This window comes from Cygnus atratus, chromosome 1 (assembly GCF_013377495.2).
Source record: "Cygnus atratus isolate AKBS03 ecotype Queensland, Australia chromosome 1, CAtr_DNAZoo_HiC_assembly, whole genome shotgun sequence".
NCBI lineage: Eukaryota > Metazoa > Chordata > Aves > Anseriformes > Anatidae > Cygnus > Cygnus atratus.
In genome coordinates this window covers 165708092-165723285 of record NC_066362.1, presented here as the reverse complement: position 1 = coordinate 165723285, position 15194 = coordinate 165708092, and positions in this window count along the sequence as shown.

The window sequence follows — 15194 nt, the reverse complement described above, 5'->3', positions numbered from 1 at the left end:
AGCTCCCAGTGCCGTGGAGTGGAGCCATGTAAACAGAGGTTCACAAGTTTGCACCCGGAGCTATGTGTAAGATGTTCACACAAACATTAATAGCACTCATCTCTTCCATGATGCTGTGAGAAGTGTAAGCAAGGGAAAAATACAGTATTTTGGTGCAGTCTATTCATTGGCCACCTCTTCCTTCTTGGGAGTTAAATTATTTTAGTGTATAAATAAAATCTGAGAGAGTCTTCGTTCCTCGACATTCAAAAGGAAACATGCAGCAAGTCCTGTGAGGATGGCTAAGTCCTTTCTTTCAGATCAGAGAATTTCTGTGTCATCAGAGATTTCTGTGTTCAGATCTCAGGTACTGATCACACAACTCCTAAGAGACCATCAGGCACCACTGCTTACACATTAATCTTTATTTTATTAACTTACTACTTAAATACTAAAAAAAAAATCCACTTAGTATTTATGAGTAAAGGGGTACGTGCCTGAAAGTAACAATGAGCAGTAAAGGGAATAATATGTCAATGACTCGAGTCTTACTGAATTAGCGCATTCCCTGTCATTTTGTGTCATTTCTTTCATTATTGCAGTAATTAACTTTGCAGAATTGCATTTGTTCCATTCAGCAGGGAACGGAGAACAATAACAGTGTTTATCAGCAGCAGGAGGGAGCTTACCTGTCTTTCTCAACTCCGCAAAATCTCTGCAGGCTAATCTTAAGGCACAGCTAGGGTGCCCTCCTACACAATGGAGCCTGTCTGAAACCTCCCTTAGGGAAACCTAAGTGAGCTGATTAGATCTGTTGTCAATGAAAACAAAATACCCAATCCTATGAAATATAGCGGTTTTGCATTCTGACGTGCCATTTCAAATCTGTCCAAGCTGAAACCTTTGTCATAGTTTTACACTGTGATAACAATTCTGAGGTCGCTGAATGACTTAAAAACAAGGACAGAGCATTTTCAGTCTATTAAACTCTGTGAAAGTACAGAGAAACAAATGATGTAAAATTCTTGTGTTCCTAATTGTAGTAACATCAAGAATCTTTGATAATTCTCTATTATTTTGTAAAGTGAAATAGAAGTATACAAATGAGATTATTACTTCTAATCATATTTATTTTTAATGCAAAGCAAAATATTTTTCCTGTGAACAGACATGTTTAAGTTGGTTATGAATGAAATGCAAATAAAGTCTCTTGAAATTAATTTCATTTAAAAATATAAAGGCTACTGTACTGCATCATCTTCATGGGCTTGTCTGATCTACTATCCTGTCTCCAAGAACTGTCAGGTTCATGATGGAAAGCTGCAAAGTCGCCGTGGGCCAACGGTAGACCACAGCGTATTTACTAATTTGAATGATAGTCCTAGTATTCATAAAAATGTACAGTTTCTTTAATTTGCAAGCTTTCAGATTCATTGGATGTCACTGGAGACAGGAATACCTGATCCACTTTCTCACCTATGTTGATTATTGTGTTTTCAGTTATTCTTTTGTTTAAGAGATTTTCTGTGGTTTTTATTCTTATTGCTCCTATTTAATTTATGAAAACATAAAATGTAACTGCAAAGTGCTTAAAGCTCTGCTTCAGTGCCCCTCAGCCATGGAGGTGCCAGAAGTATAGGTCTCAGTGACCACCGAGAATTGTCCTAGGACGATGCCAAGTCCTACAGTAAGGCTGTACACAGGGAGATGACCATACTCACAGTGCTTCATTCTGCATGAAATGCTAACTGTGGGGTTTGGCAATAAGAACAAGTGTGAGTCTGAACATCTATTGAACCAGAAACCAGAACCCATTTCTCCTTATGATCATTATTCTAAGTACTAAGCTGTAGCTGATGCTTATGTTCCCCCTCTACATGGGATATTCACCGATTATTACACAATGGAATAGTCTAAACAGACCTGGCAAAGCTGTTGGCTTCACAGCACTCTGTAGCAGCAATACTGCTTCATAGGAAACCAAGTATGTTCCCGTTTTCCTCAGACGGGATTGAATTTGATCCGTCCCCTTGAGTGTTCACAGAAGATAACTTTTGGACAAGATAATGACAGGAACGTTTCTGTCCTTCAGCTTTGAAAAGAGACAAGACAAAATTCAGAGCTTCCAGTCTACTGGTTTGAAGAACCTCCTACAGACTGTGTAGCACTGACAGGGTACTGAAGTTAATAGATGCCTCTTCCTTCTTCATTTTCTGTTGTCTACTTCAAAGGTTCCATTTTGCCAGTTTTTATTTACCTCATTCTTAGGCACCTAGCTTTGTGAAATAACAAAGAACCTTGGACAAATTTTAGAGAATGAGTATGGACAGTATGACTACTTCAACACTTCACTTTGCAAAGCTTAGCACTTACTTTTCAGTTTTAGGTCGCCAGTAAAAGTACATGTAATCCAATACAGCAAATTTTGGAGCCATAGCATTTGCTGGAGAGTGGATATTCTAAAACAAAAAGCTTTAATGTTTAACAACGTCTTTGTAGAGGGGAATTCCTTAAGTTGCATAACTCAGTGTGAATAGGCAACTTGTTCAGCCATGGCGATGATTACTTAGCTTTCTGTGAGCAGTGTTTTCACTCTTGCATTCAGAGCAGAGGCAAGCAGGCATTGCATTATACTGTCTGTCGGTGCAATATTTCTGAAAGAAAAACTGACAGGAGACAAGTTTAATGATACCACAATGTCCTTGGGATAAAGAACATAGAGCTTCTTAAATTAGACACCAGGAAAACTTATTGTCACTGTTTTGTACGAGAAATAACCTCACCTGGATCGCTGCAAAATGCTCCTGCTGATAGAACACAGGGGACCAAGCTGGTCTAACCCTACTGTGATTAATAATTATCTCATAGGTGAATTTCACTATGTTCAAGTAATTGTTTTAATGTAAGATTTCAAGTAACAGGGATGGATACAGATGTGGTATTGCTGAAAGCCAGTTTGTGCAATTGCAACCTGCTCTATTCACATGATCTGAATGCTAACATGAAGCAGAAGAGTTAACATCCTCTTTGTCCCTTCCACTTGTACTTCTTTCCCCTTTCAGTGAAGCCATATCTGAATTCAAAACTTAGAATTTCAAAAAATGTAGTGCTGTATGGTGAAATGCTTTAAAACATGTAGAACACGACATGAATTTTATCCTGTTCCAACCAAAGTGTATTTTTTAATATTAGTTTGTTTCTCCTGTGCATAAAATTTGGGTAAAATACAGATTTTATTTTTTTTCAGAGGTTGCATGTGTTTATGTCGTAGTATCTTATGACACTTCCTTACCCATTCTGTGTGCCAGCTTTATGAATTACTAGGCCTTGCTCTTGAATTGCACAGAAGCAAGCTTTTCTAATCACTGAAAAGAAGCTTTGCATTTTGTTAATCTACAAAGTTATCAATATGCAATCTAGAGAGAAAGAAGCCTTGTTTTGTTAAAAGAGTGAATCAACTTCTCTCCTTTATCTTATTTATATCTTCAAAGCAGCAGAGGGATTAAGATGTATTGTTAAAGTCTTGCCTCATCCAACTGGCCACATTAGTTATGAGTTCATGCATACACTGTGTCCATAGCTTAACTAAGCATGCTATGAGCTGGTCAGATAAACACATCCAAAATGGGCTATACATTCATGGCGTGCAGTTTTCCATACCATAACACAATAGACATAGACCAAGCTTTCATTAAGTCATCCAACAAGAATACTTACGGGCCAAACGTGAATGTTCTAACATAAATATTTTGCTCTAGAGCTGCTCTAGTCAAAAATAATAATAACAACAACAAAAATAAAGTATCATTAAAATGGAGAATGTTTTTTTTTTCACATTTCTTTTTATTGTCCTTTTTAATATTTCGTACATCATTTTCAAAAAGAAATGACAAAAAATCAACTGTTAAGCTATTAGTATATTACATGTGGATACTCTCGCTAAGGTGGTTGTAGAAGATGAATGCAGTTTAAATCTCTCTTTTTGGAAAATGATATTCTTAAAAATAATTAAATAAATATTGAATCCCAGGAGTTGGACTCGATGATCCTTGTGGGTCCCTCAGGGTATTCTATGAATCTATGAAATAAATACCCGTAAAATAAGTCTAGAATAAAACTGGATTAAATAATTTACTGAATACTGTGTTGCTATGTGTTGTCCAACGTGATTTATAGAAAACAAACTGAATAACACTTGAAACTCCAAGTGCCAATATATTAACAAAGTGTTTGATGTTTTTCTCACTGAAAAATTACTTACTTCTGTTCATCAGGCTCGAAATATTTTGAGAAAGGCTGAAAATCATGGAGAAAAAAGCAACATTGTGCTAAGTAACTGTTTAGATATGTTGTATATTATTTAACTCAATATACTATTTAATACGCCTGAGAACTAAAATTAAAAACATAGAGTCATAGAATCATAGAATATCCCGAGTTGGAAGGGACCCATAAGGATCATCAAGTCCAACTCCTGGCACCGCACAGGTCTGCCCAAAAGTTTAGACCATGTGACTAAGTGCACAGTCCAATCTCTTCTTAAATTCAGACAGGCTTGGTGCAGTGACTACTTCCCTGGGGAGCCTGTTCCAGTGTGCGACCACCCTCTTGGTGAAGAACCTCTTCCTGATGTCCAGCCTAAACTTCCCCTGCCTCAGCTTCACACTGTTCCCGCGGGTCCTGTCACTGGTGATAACAGAGAATAGGTCACCTGCCTCTCCACTCCCTCTCGCGAGGAAGTTGTAGACTGCGATGAGGTCCCCCCTCAGCCTCTTCTTCTCCAGGCTGAACAGGCCCAGTGACCTCAGCCGCTCCTCATACATCTTACCCTCTAGGCCCTTCACCATCTTCGTCGCCCTCCTCTGAACACTCTCCAACAGTTTTACATCCTTTTTGTACTGTGGTGCCCAGAACTGCACACAGTACTCGAGGTGAGGCCGCACCAGCGCAGAGTAGAGCGGGACAGTCACTTCCCTCGACCGACTAGCAATGCTGTGCTTGATGCACCCCAGGATACAGTTGGCCCTCCTGGCTGCCAGGGCACACTGCTGGCTCATATTCAACTTGCTGTCAACCACAACCCCCAGATCCCTCTCTGCAGGGCTGCTCTCCAGCGTCTCATCGCCCAGTCTGTACGTATAGCCAGGGTTGCCCTGTCCCAGGTGCAGGACCCGGCACTTGCTTTTGTTAAACTTCATGTGGTTGGTGATCGCCCGGCTCTCCAATCTGTCCAGATCTCTCTGCAAGGCCTTTCCACCCTCATCCCAGTCCACAACTCCTCCAAGTTTGGTGTCATCGGCATATTTGCTCAGAACACCTTCTAGTCCTGCATCCAAATCATTTATAAAAACATTGAAGAGGACTGGCCCTAAAATGGAGCCCTGAGGGACCCCACTAGTGACCATCCGCCAGCCTGATGTGGCCCCATTTACCACAACCCTTTGAGCCCTGCCCATCAGCCAATTGCTCACCCATCGGATGATGTTTTTGTTTAGCTGTATGCTGGACATTTTGTCCAGTAGGATCCTATGGGAAACCGTGTCAAAAGCTTTGCTGAAGTCCAAAAAGATCACATCAGCTGGTTTCCCTTGATCGACTAGATGGGTGATCTTATCATAAAAGGAAATCAGGTTTGTTAGGCAGGACCTACCCCTCATGAACCCATGTTGGCTGGGACCAATGACTGCGTTGTCCCATCCTAAAGAACATCCTTAAGAACTTTGAAATTGAATGCACCTGGAGCTCATTGGAATAATGTAGTTAGATAAACTAAGGTGATATCTGTAATACTGTTCTATGTAATTAGACATTTCACTTTCTATAACATATTATTTATTTATTTATTTTTTAATGGACATATTAACTTATGTTCCTTATTTGTGAAGGGGGCTGTTTCTGTGTATATGCATTTGGATAGATGTATGTCGGTTCTAAAGCCCTGTTGTGAATAGGCTTTTCAATCACTGATAATCACTGTCATTTTTCCCCTATCATCTTATTTCCAGATCGTTCCAGCGCTGCCAAATTGGTTGTTTTCTGACCATGCCTTACCTAATTAAATGAAACTAGACAAACTGTGAGGAGGCATTGCTTCCTTCATGGGAGGAGTTCATCACGAGGCAAATAGAAACCATGAAGGAGGATGCAGCTGTGCCTTTTCTTCACATTACATGACTAGAAATACAGAAATTCCCCCATCCAGCAAGCTGAACATAGTCATCATCTCTGTAAGCCCTCAAGTGAACAGGAGGTAAGACTTGTAATGGTGTGCAGCCACGTTTTATCAAGCCTGATCAGCTTCTTCAGAGTGGAGGATTAGAGTCTCTGGGATCAGTAGTGTTTGGTTCATTCATCTTTGTTATTGGTAAACTAAGTCCTTGTGATGGCCACTATACACAGTAGCAATTACAGTGAGTTTTTAGCTTCACTGGCAAATCCAAACACATTCTCTGACTTGGGGAGTTCTGGCTAAGATCAGCATTTTAAACAGTAGGATCACACAGTGACATTCCTCTTCTGTGGTGTGATTTGGGTTGAAAAATTGGGTACACCTTCAAAAAGCTTTCAAAGGAAACACCTGATGCATCCTTCTACTCCAGTCTGAGGTAGGCTTTTGTAATGTCTACTTTGCTCTTATCCTTCCTGACAAGTGACATCCAGTTATTCTGCTCACTATTGAAAGATGTTTCAAGTGCCTTCAGCGGAGGTCAAAGCTCACAGTCTTTAGGCAGATGCATGGAAAATCAGTACATGGTATTGACATTTTTGGAAACTATTTGCTGTTCTTAAACTTCCTCTTTTTTCAAGAAATGTCAATCAAGCTACCAGGATATGTTGAAAAGTGTAATGGTCATCTGAGTTACTACCCTTATCATTAAGCAAGAGGGAGCCCTGTTGTAATTTTAATATCCTCTGACTGAATGAAATATCCGTCTTTTGCAGCTGCTCCACATAGCAAACGAGCTGGTTCTTTCATTTTTTTCCTTCCCACCAGTGACATACTGTTAAGTAGATACGAGACACTGCCTAATTCTTTGTGCTCTTTTGAGTTGGGCTGGCTCCTCTGAATAGATGATGGAATTGGGGTGCACAACAGCAAAAATGAAGCAGCAAAACCATGTTACAGGTTTACTTCTAAATCAGGAATTCCTGAGCTGTTCTGCACGTGTTAGTGATCTATAAGCTGCTTTAGAGTGGTTCTCAAATACTAACAAAAAAGATTAATTCCATCAGAACATAAATAGTGATACTCAAGCAAACTCACTTTGGAAGACATGATCATGATTAAAATTGTCTAGGTTTAACTCCAGCCATTCAACTTCCAACCCTGCTAGATCTTCATCTGATAACTCAAAGACTTCATTCTCATTGATTTTCCTCTGCTTAGGCATCTATATTGCACATAATTTTTAAGTGTTTACAGAAAAGTTCAATCTAAAGCAGCACCTATCTGTCTGTGAGCTTGTGCTCCTTGAGGAGTAACAAAGAAGGAAAGCAAGCCTATTGGCAATACGTTTAAATCCATTATACAAGATATTTATATATTTTTTAATCTTTAATGAAAATTTAAAAAAAAATGGGGCTGTAAATAAGAAAGATGGAAAACTGCATTCCTAAAATGAGCACCTAAATTTACTGCATGGTCAATACCTTCAGAGAGAAGTAGAGTTTGCCTACATCTGGAGGCCTACCCCTCTCCATTGGCTATGCACGGACAATTTCACTGAACAACTGGGTGCAAGCTCAACAGCCAAGTGTGAAGAATGGATTTCAGCCCCTCTTGAGCTATGGATGTGAAAAAAATTAAGTGTTTCGGTAAAACACCCTCACTAGTGCCTCTTACAGTATAAACTCTGTACAATTACATGAGTTTCATCTGTTTAGGCATCTAAGTTTTACATCCTCACTGTCCACCTGAGGAATCACCTTGAGCTAACTAGTCATTATTAAGCCCAGGTCCTTTCTATGTCTTCGTATACATCTATATTAGAAGATGAATTGTTTAGCAGGATCCAGCATACCAATGAATGGTTTGTTGTTTCAGTAGGCAGGTTTCCCACCTTCATTATTTATTTCTCCCCCACTTTTAATCTCCTTAACAAAGTTGATCAATTAGAATGTTTTCTTTTAAGCCTTTAAAAGAAGGGAAATAGTTTGTTCTTAAAAACCAATCCCTGTAATTGGAAATAAACCCACCTAGCAATATTCTATCAAAAAAAAAAAAAAAGAGAGACTTGCTGTTTAGTAATTTTAGCCAAAAATGTTGAGCTAAATCAAGCAATATGCTTTACAGAAATGTTTTGCATAAACTCTGTTATCTTTTGCAACTTTATTCAAGCTAGTTTGACAAGGTCTTTTTTTTCATAAGCACATACTGACTGGCCTGAATTGTATTATCTTTCTACATTAATAAATCCCTGCATTGATTATTAACGTTAAGCTGCTCAAAATCAATGTCACAATGCAAACTTATAATTACCTGTATCATTCCATTTACATTTTCTTTTAAGTATTGGTTCTAACTCTAGCTTTCTTAACAGTCTTCTGGAATATGTCTAGTGTTCTAACAATTACTGAATATTAATCCTGAAAGCTCACTGACCAGCTCTTTTAAAGTTCTTGGTGTGAAGTTATCCAGACATACCGATCTAAGAACATTAATAGTAGCTGTTTTAATGTGTTCTTGAATTACTGTTGAAATGGAAAATATTTTGTCATTATCATATGATACAAATATATTAACTACTCTTTTCCCAAACATGGCACAGGAATATTTAGTGTGTTTTTTCTGCTTGCTTATCAACATTCTACATTTCTTTGTCTAAAAACAGACACGGTAGAATTTTTAGTACATTTCCTGGACTTTTTTTTTAGATCTTCTTTTCAACACAGGTCATTGACTTCTTAGGTATCTTTTCTTCCGTATTATTTTCCCATAATCACTACTGTCAGATTTATATTCACTGTTACTAGTTTTATTTATTTGTTTGTTTGTTTGTTTGTTTGTTTCCCCAGCTGTTGGGTATCTTTATTTACAACTGCTTTGCAAAATCCCCTCTAAAGAGGCAGAAGAGGTTGTTCTTTTGAGGAAGGGATTTTTTTGTTTGTTTGTTGTTGTTTGTTTGTTTTTTAATTAGCTTCTCTGGGATTGTAGACTTTAAGGCTTGTATTCACCTCGTTCAGATTCTGCCTAATTATTCAGTATTTACTAATCTGGCCTACTCTTTCTTTCAGTGTGTAGAATTAGCCCTTTTAAATCATGATGTCAAAAGCTTTTTGTTTCAGTCTTCTCTGCTGATTACAACCAGTATGATTAAATAATTAAAAATTTTTGTAATGTTCACCAAAAATTTCTGCGTTTTGGATTGGTTATCCAATCTGAGGATTATAAACTTGCCTAGTGCACAATTCTCCTGTGCTGGATGCAAGATTGTTTTGAGTACACAGACTACTTAATTTTAGAAATTGTGAAGACATTGACACCAATAGCATGAGCTCTCCTGCTTCACCACTAAGGGAACACGTACATAACACACTGAAATTCAAGTTCATACCTCGCTCTGAATATGGCAGTTCAGCTATCACAGGGAACACAGCCACACAGGATCATCAGCTTGTGTGGGTAGCCAAAGTGGTCACTTTAAGGCCCCTAGCATTGCAGTAAGCAGCACACTGTGTTGTGCAGATATTATGCTCCCAAGTCCCCAGGATCTTCTTTCTGCACATTAGAGACAGTTGATTAAGGAGCTTATCCTTTCTTCCCCTACTTGAAAGAATGCAGCATAAGAGGTGAAGGAATTTTTTCTGACCACATCCCTTAATTATTTGTGTTCTCAACATCAGGATTTAGTTCCAAATGAGTGTTCGCTGCCCTACCTTATTATGCTAAGAGGTTCTTAAACAAGTATTATGTCATTGCTTTAATGCCCTCCTAGCCTGTCTAGCCAGACCATCCCCTCTGCCATGTCCGAGTCTGTAAAGGCTCCATCTCCCAGCTGGTGGAGCAGTACTTCACAAAACCCAAACCATTCTACATTATTTCTGTAATCGGGAGACTTCAGCCAAAACATGCAAGCATGCCAATTTTACAGTGTTAGTGTTTGCTAACAAATTTTCAGCATAAACACTCTGGAGCCAGAAATGCTTCTTTAGTAGTAAAGAATGTGGTTTTGTCTCATATTCAAGCAGTTAAGCAGCAGTATAGGACCACCCATTGCTAACAAATGTTGCCAACAGCACTTGCTTTTACAAAGCAGGTAGCCTCAGTATGCCTTAGGTGAGGCAGAAGAAAAGGGTGGTGGTAGTTTCTAACAAAATTTGAAGTGACGGACAAACCACCTTTCCAAAAATCGTAAATGTTATTCTCTAAGTATGTACTTTAATTAATCTTGTGTAATTATACTTCGTACAGATTTCCATCTGGCTAATAGTACATAAATAATTAAATGACATGCTTAAGGAGCATGCTGTTGTAGTTTCTGGCCCTGCAACGCAACAAGTCAGAGCTGAGAAGCTGTATGACAACTGATGAAAATACAGGAAACACTCGTGTCTTACAGCTGAGTCAGTGACCTGTTGTTCTCAAAAAAGCCTGTTGTAATAAACCGTCTTCAGTTCTGAAGTACATTGAGCCTATAAAGGTCACAAATGGGACTGGAAAAAAATAAAAGATTTTGCTGCACTTCCTCTTCTCAGATGGGCTGAAAATACTTGAAATGTACCTGAAACCAAGAAATCTGAGGCTGTTACCTAAAGTTATTAAGACTCTTTAAAATCTAAGTAAAGATTGAGTTCAGCTACCGAGTAAGATGTCTTGTTTCCTCCAGACAGGTTGATGATTCTTAATCCAAGAATTCAAGTAATGAGCAGTTGAAGTTTCCATCTTGAAGCATCTGTTCCGCCAAGTCAGCACTGGCCTTGATAAATAGCAAATCAGACTGATGCATGCAAGTGTATACACACATGCTCAAGTTAAACTTGAGGGAAAATACTTGAACAGATCTTTGCATAGACAGATTTATATAATTAATCTGTAATTAGGCTTTATACAGTGCAGACTGACTCAGGTCAAAACACAGAAAATGCAGACATGGTAGGATCTTTACCTGTTGCTGCAAAAATAAAAAATAAAAATCAAAGGTTATTTGTGGGTAAGCGTACATTCCTTCATTTACTTGTCACAAACCTTCACTGCTATTCTAACTTACTCATTTTTCACTGAAAGAAAAATATGTTTAGCTAAAGGATAAAAACAAACCACAAGTACAACTGCATCTGGGTGCTTTTAGTAATCTTAGTCAACTTCAAACATTAAGTTTTGCCTCATTTTTAAACTGTGCAAAAGAGAAGCTTGCATACACCACTTGTTTTATATTTGCCTTTACTGAGCTTTGCGACGGTGATCCCCCCTTAGCATGTAGAATAGAGGACTTGGTTGTTTTGCAATGTTTATATCTTTTTATTCTAAAAAGCTGTCAAATCCAGCTCTCTGATGCTGGAGTCACTCAGTTCAGGAGGTTTCCACCTGACATGATGTGCCAGTTCAATTCTAGTGACAAAAAAGTCAAAGCTGGTTTGGAGAAGGTGCTCTCTCCACTCCGGGCAGTATGGCAGAGCTCCTAAGGACTTAGCTGGGAACAGGAAGGTTTTACGCAACTGTCCTGGGGCGTACAGGGGGATTGGGAACATGAAAATTACTTTCTGTACATGCTTCACACTAAAGCCTTGTCAAAGGGAAACCAGAGGTATTTTCCTGATGGTAAGGCTTTGCGCATCTGGGCAGAAAGCTGGAAGTGGATGACTATTGAAATGTAAGGAGGAGAAAGAAGTCAAGATGAAGTGTTTTTTTTGTTGTTGTTGTTTAAAATACCTGCCTGAATTAATTAGGAAGTGTCATTTTCTACTTTAGGAAGAATATCCTTTTTTTCACAGTATTTTGTGTAAAGTGAAATGAAAAATGGCAACCTGTCTTGCCTTTGAGGAGGCGAAGGGAACACCTCTGCAAGCTAATCCCGAAATGGCAACAGATAAAGGTACACAGCAGCAAACTATCATGTCATGATTTTCCACGTTCACTTTAACAGAAAGTCACCCTGCTACATTCCTCATTGTGGTGGTGCTGTATTACATAGCGCATGAGTGGCATTTGCAAAGCCTGTCATGACTTAAGATGGTACCTTCTGGCTCCAGCGATCTCGTGTTCACTGGAAAGCTAGAATGAGACAAATGGCTTTCTCGAGGTAAAAGGATTGCGCTCGCTCCCTTTTGACAATCAAAAGAAAAGTGAGAAGACATTTTTTCCCATGGGGAGATGGATTCTAATGGGAGGCCAAAAGCAGGTGGCTACCGACTTGTCAGGAAGAAAATTTACTTCCACTTCTCTAGTAAGTTTACATGAAAAAATGAAGTGGGTATTTTCTGATTCAGGATAGGCCTCTGAATGCACTAACAGCACCTGAAATTATTATCAGACATCTTCGTGTGGCCTAAAGGCTAGCTCAGATTAGTTGATGTCCTCAGGTTTCCCTCGCCTCATCGTTACAAAACACCCCATCCACATCTTTCCACCCCTCCCCTCCACTCCACTCAAGTTCTGGCCCCCTTTCCTTCTCGCCAGCACAGAGGGCACAGGTTCCTTGCCTAAAGGTGCACCTCATGCAGCCGACGAACTGGTTAAAAAGGTAAACCTTTTTTAGTCTCCATCCCTTCCACTGGCCCTGAACTCCTTTGCCCCAACCGCTCTCCCACAAGGCAGTGCTGGGCTCCACTGCCGCCAAACTCCGACTGCCTGGGACCTGACATTTGTTCTTGTTTTCTCCTGTCTTCCCTAATGGGTACAGCACTACTAAGCGAAGAGGAATGCAAAGAACAAGGGAGTTCAAAGCAATCGAGTCTACATTCATTGAGAATGTCTGGATCCTTGCCCGCCCAGAACCTGGAGCATTTACATAGTTTCAGAAAGTTTAACCCTTTTTCATTAAACCCAGCAACGTTCTTCCCAGCACAGAATGCCGTACTTCTCTTATCAGTGACGAAACACATCGGAAGGCGTCCTTCACAAATCCATCTCCAGGCTCTCACCGTTCCGCATTTTATTTCCCAGTTTCTCTCTGTGGGACAGGAACCTAAGACCTCGAGTTCTCTGTTGTAAGATGCTCGGAGAACTGTGTTGCAGGGGAATGAGGGATCGCTTACAGTAATTCCCAAATGCTTCGGCCAAAGTTCTCGCTTACACGACGGAGCTGAGCTGGGTTTAAAAGAGCTTACTCTTTTTTTTTTTTTCTGCTGCAAGTTTGTCTGCTCAAGTGTAAACTCACTTCTGACTCTGCAGAATGAGAGAAGAAACAGAGACGTTCAGAAATTATTATAACAACAAACTTGTATTTTTTTTCTGATTAATTCTGAGCAAACTGTTCAATTTTATTTAGATGATGTTAGCTGGCAGCTCATCACTGGCCTTCAATTTGTAAACAAAATTTATTCACTGAAAGAGGTACAAAATCTACTAATAGTGGAAATTCTTAAAACAGGCTATCAAATAATTTTTGCCTGGACATAAACATTCATTTAGACTATCTCTAAGCTAAATAGCACAGCATTGTGTAGGTCAGATAAGCAGCAAACCTGAGTAGGAACAAGAGTTGATCCGACTTGCCTGTTTAATCGTTAGTGACAGTAGGAATGCTAAAATAAAGATTGACCCTTTCAAAACTGCCTGCTCTTTAGTAATCTTCCATCAACTGCTGCTTGACAGAAGACTGTAGGACTGGGCCCGTCATTAGCACAAAAACATGGAGATGGGATTGGATTTGTTCACCTGCAGTTCAGACCTAACTGCATCCTTTAAAAAGAAAAATAAAAAATTAAAGACATTCAGAGCTGCTTCTGAAAATGTGTAAGTATACACAGAGCCTTACTCGGTGATACCACCCTAATTAAGCTGCCAAAGCGTCTGCCAGAGCAGGCCCTTTATAAATGTACATATATAAAACAAAGCAAAACAAAAAAACAATTTTGAAATTATCTGTTTATCATTCATTTAATCAGACGGAGGTAAAGCGTGTAATTAAAGTATGCAAGTCTCAGAAACATTTCAGTTACTACAGCCATGCAATTTACATAAATGTCTGAAAGTTACGGGCGTATGTGCTCCGCCAGATGCTGCCTAGCCCCGCGTTCCCGCTGGTCTTCTAGGAGAATTACAGCTGAAATAAGGTGCGGACAGCACATTTTTAAAGCTGTTACAGAGCGGTTTGCACCAAACTCGTCGTTTCCGAGGGTCACAACCGCAGTCTGAAACCTTGCTGAGATAAAACAGGGTTATGTGAGGGGCATCGCACAAACCCCAAACGAGACCTGTTTGCTAAAACACCTGTTTCCAGGCTGGAATGGAAAAAAGAAATGCTGGCGATGAGTCCTGGGGAAAGGACGCTGAAGTTAACACACTGTATGAACTGAATACATACTAGTGGTGGATGGAAATCAGTCTGCACTACTTTAAGGGCTGCACTGACGGAGCAGCCGGACCCACATTAGGAATAAGGGGCACCAAGCGGCTACAAGCTGCTAACCAGCCGATTCGTGCAGGGAAATGCTGTGCTGCGCTCCTCCGGGCTCCGTGACTGGCCTTCTGCACCCAGACCGTGCAACAGCCTCCTTGCACGGGCTGGGAGGCGTGCGAGGCTGCCCAGAGAAATGCTATTTATGTTTTTTTGCCCTGGAAAAAGAGCCATGTCTGTAAATGACAGGGGGTGGACGTGGGGAGGGCAACATTTCTCCAGACCCGGAGATTCCCTCCGTGCAAACCAGGACCGCAGGGCAGCAGGAGGGTGGAAAGGTTTTGGTGGTGGTTTTTTCCTTTTTTTTTTTTTTTGGTAGGCTGTACTTTTCCCACACGGTGTGAAACCTCTGTGGCTGTGCAGAAGGACGGCATCCCTCCTTCCTTCTCCTCCTCCTGTGGTGAAACCTGAGGGAGCCCAGCTCGCTGGCCTGCCCCTGCAGCGGAATCGCTCTGTGCCGAAACCACACCTCAAAACCAGTGCGCTGACAGAAACTCGCCTTGCCCAAAAGGGGAAAAAATAATCATAAAAAGAATAAAAAGGGGCGAGAGAGCAACACCACGCCTCAATGTTTTCCTCTCTCCTTTTTGCTTCCTTCCACTTTTTTCCTCTCCCCTTCTTCCAGACACTTTTATCACAGCACTTTTCTCAGCACAC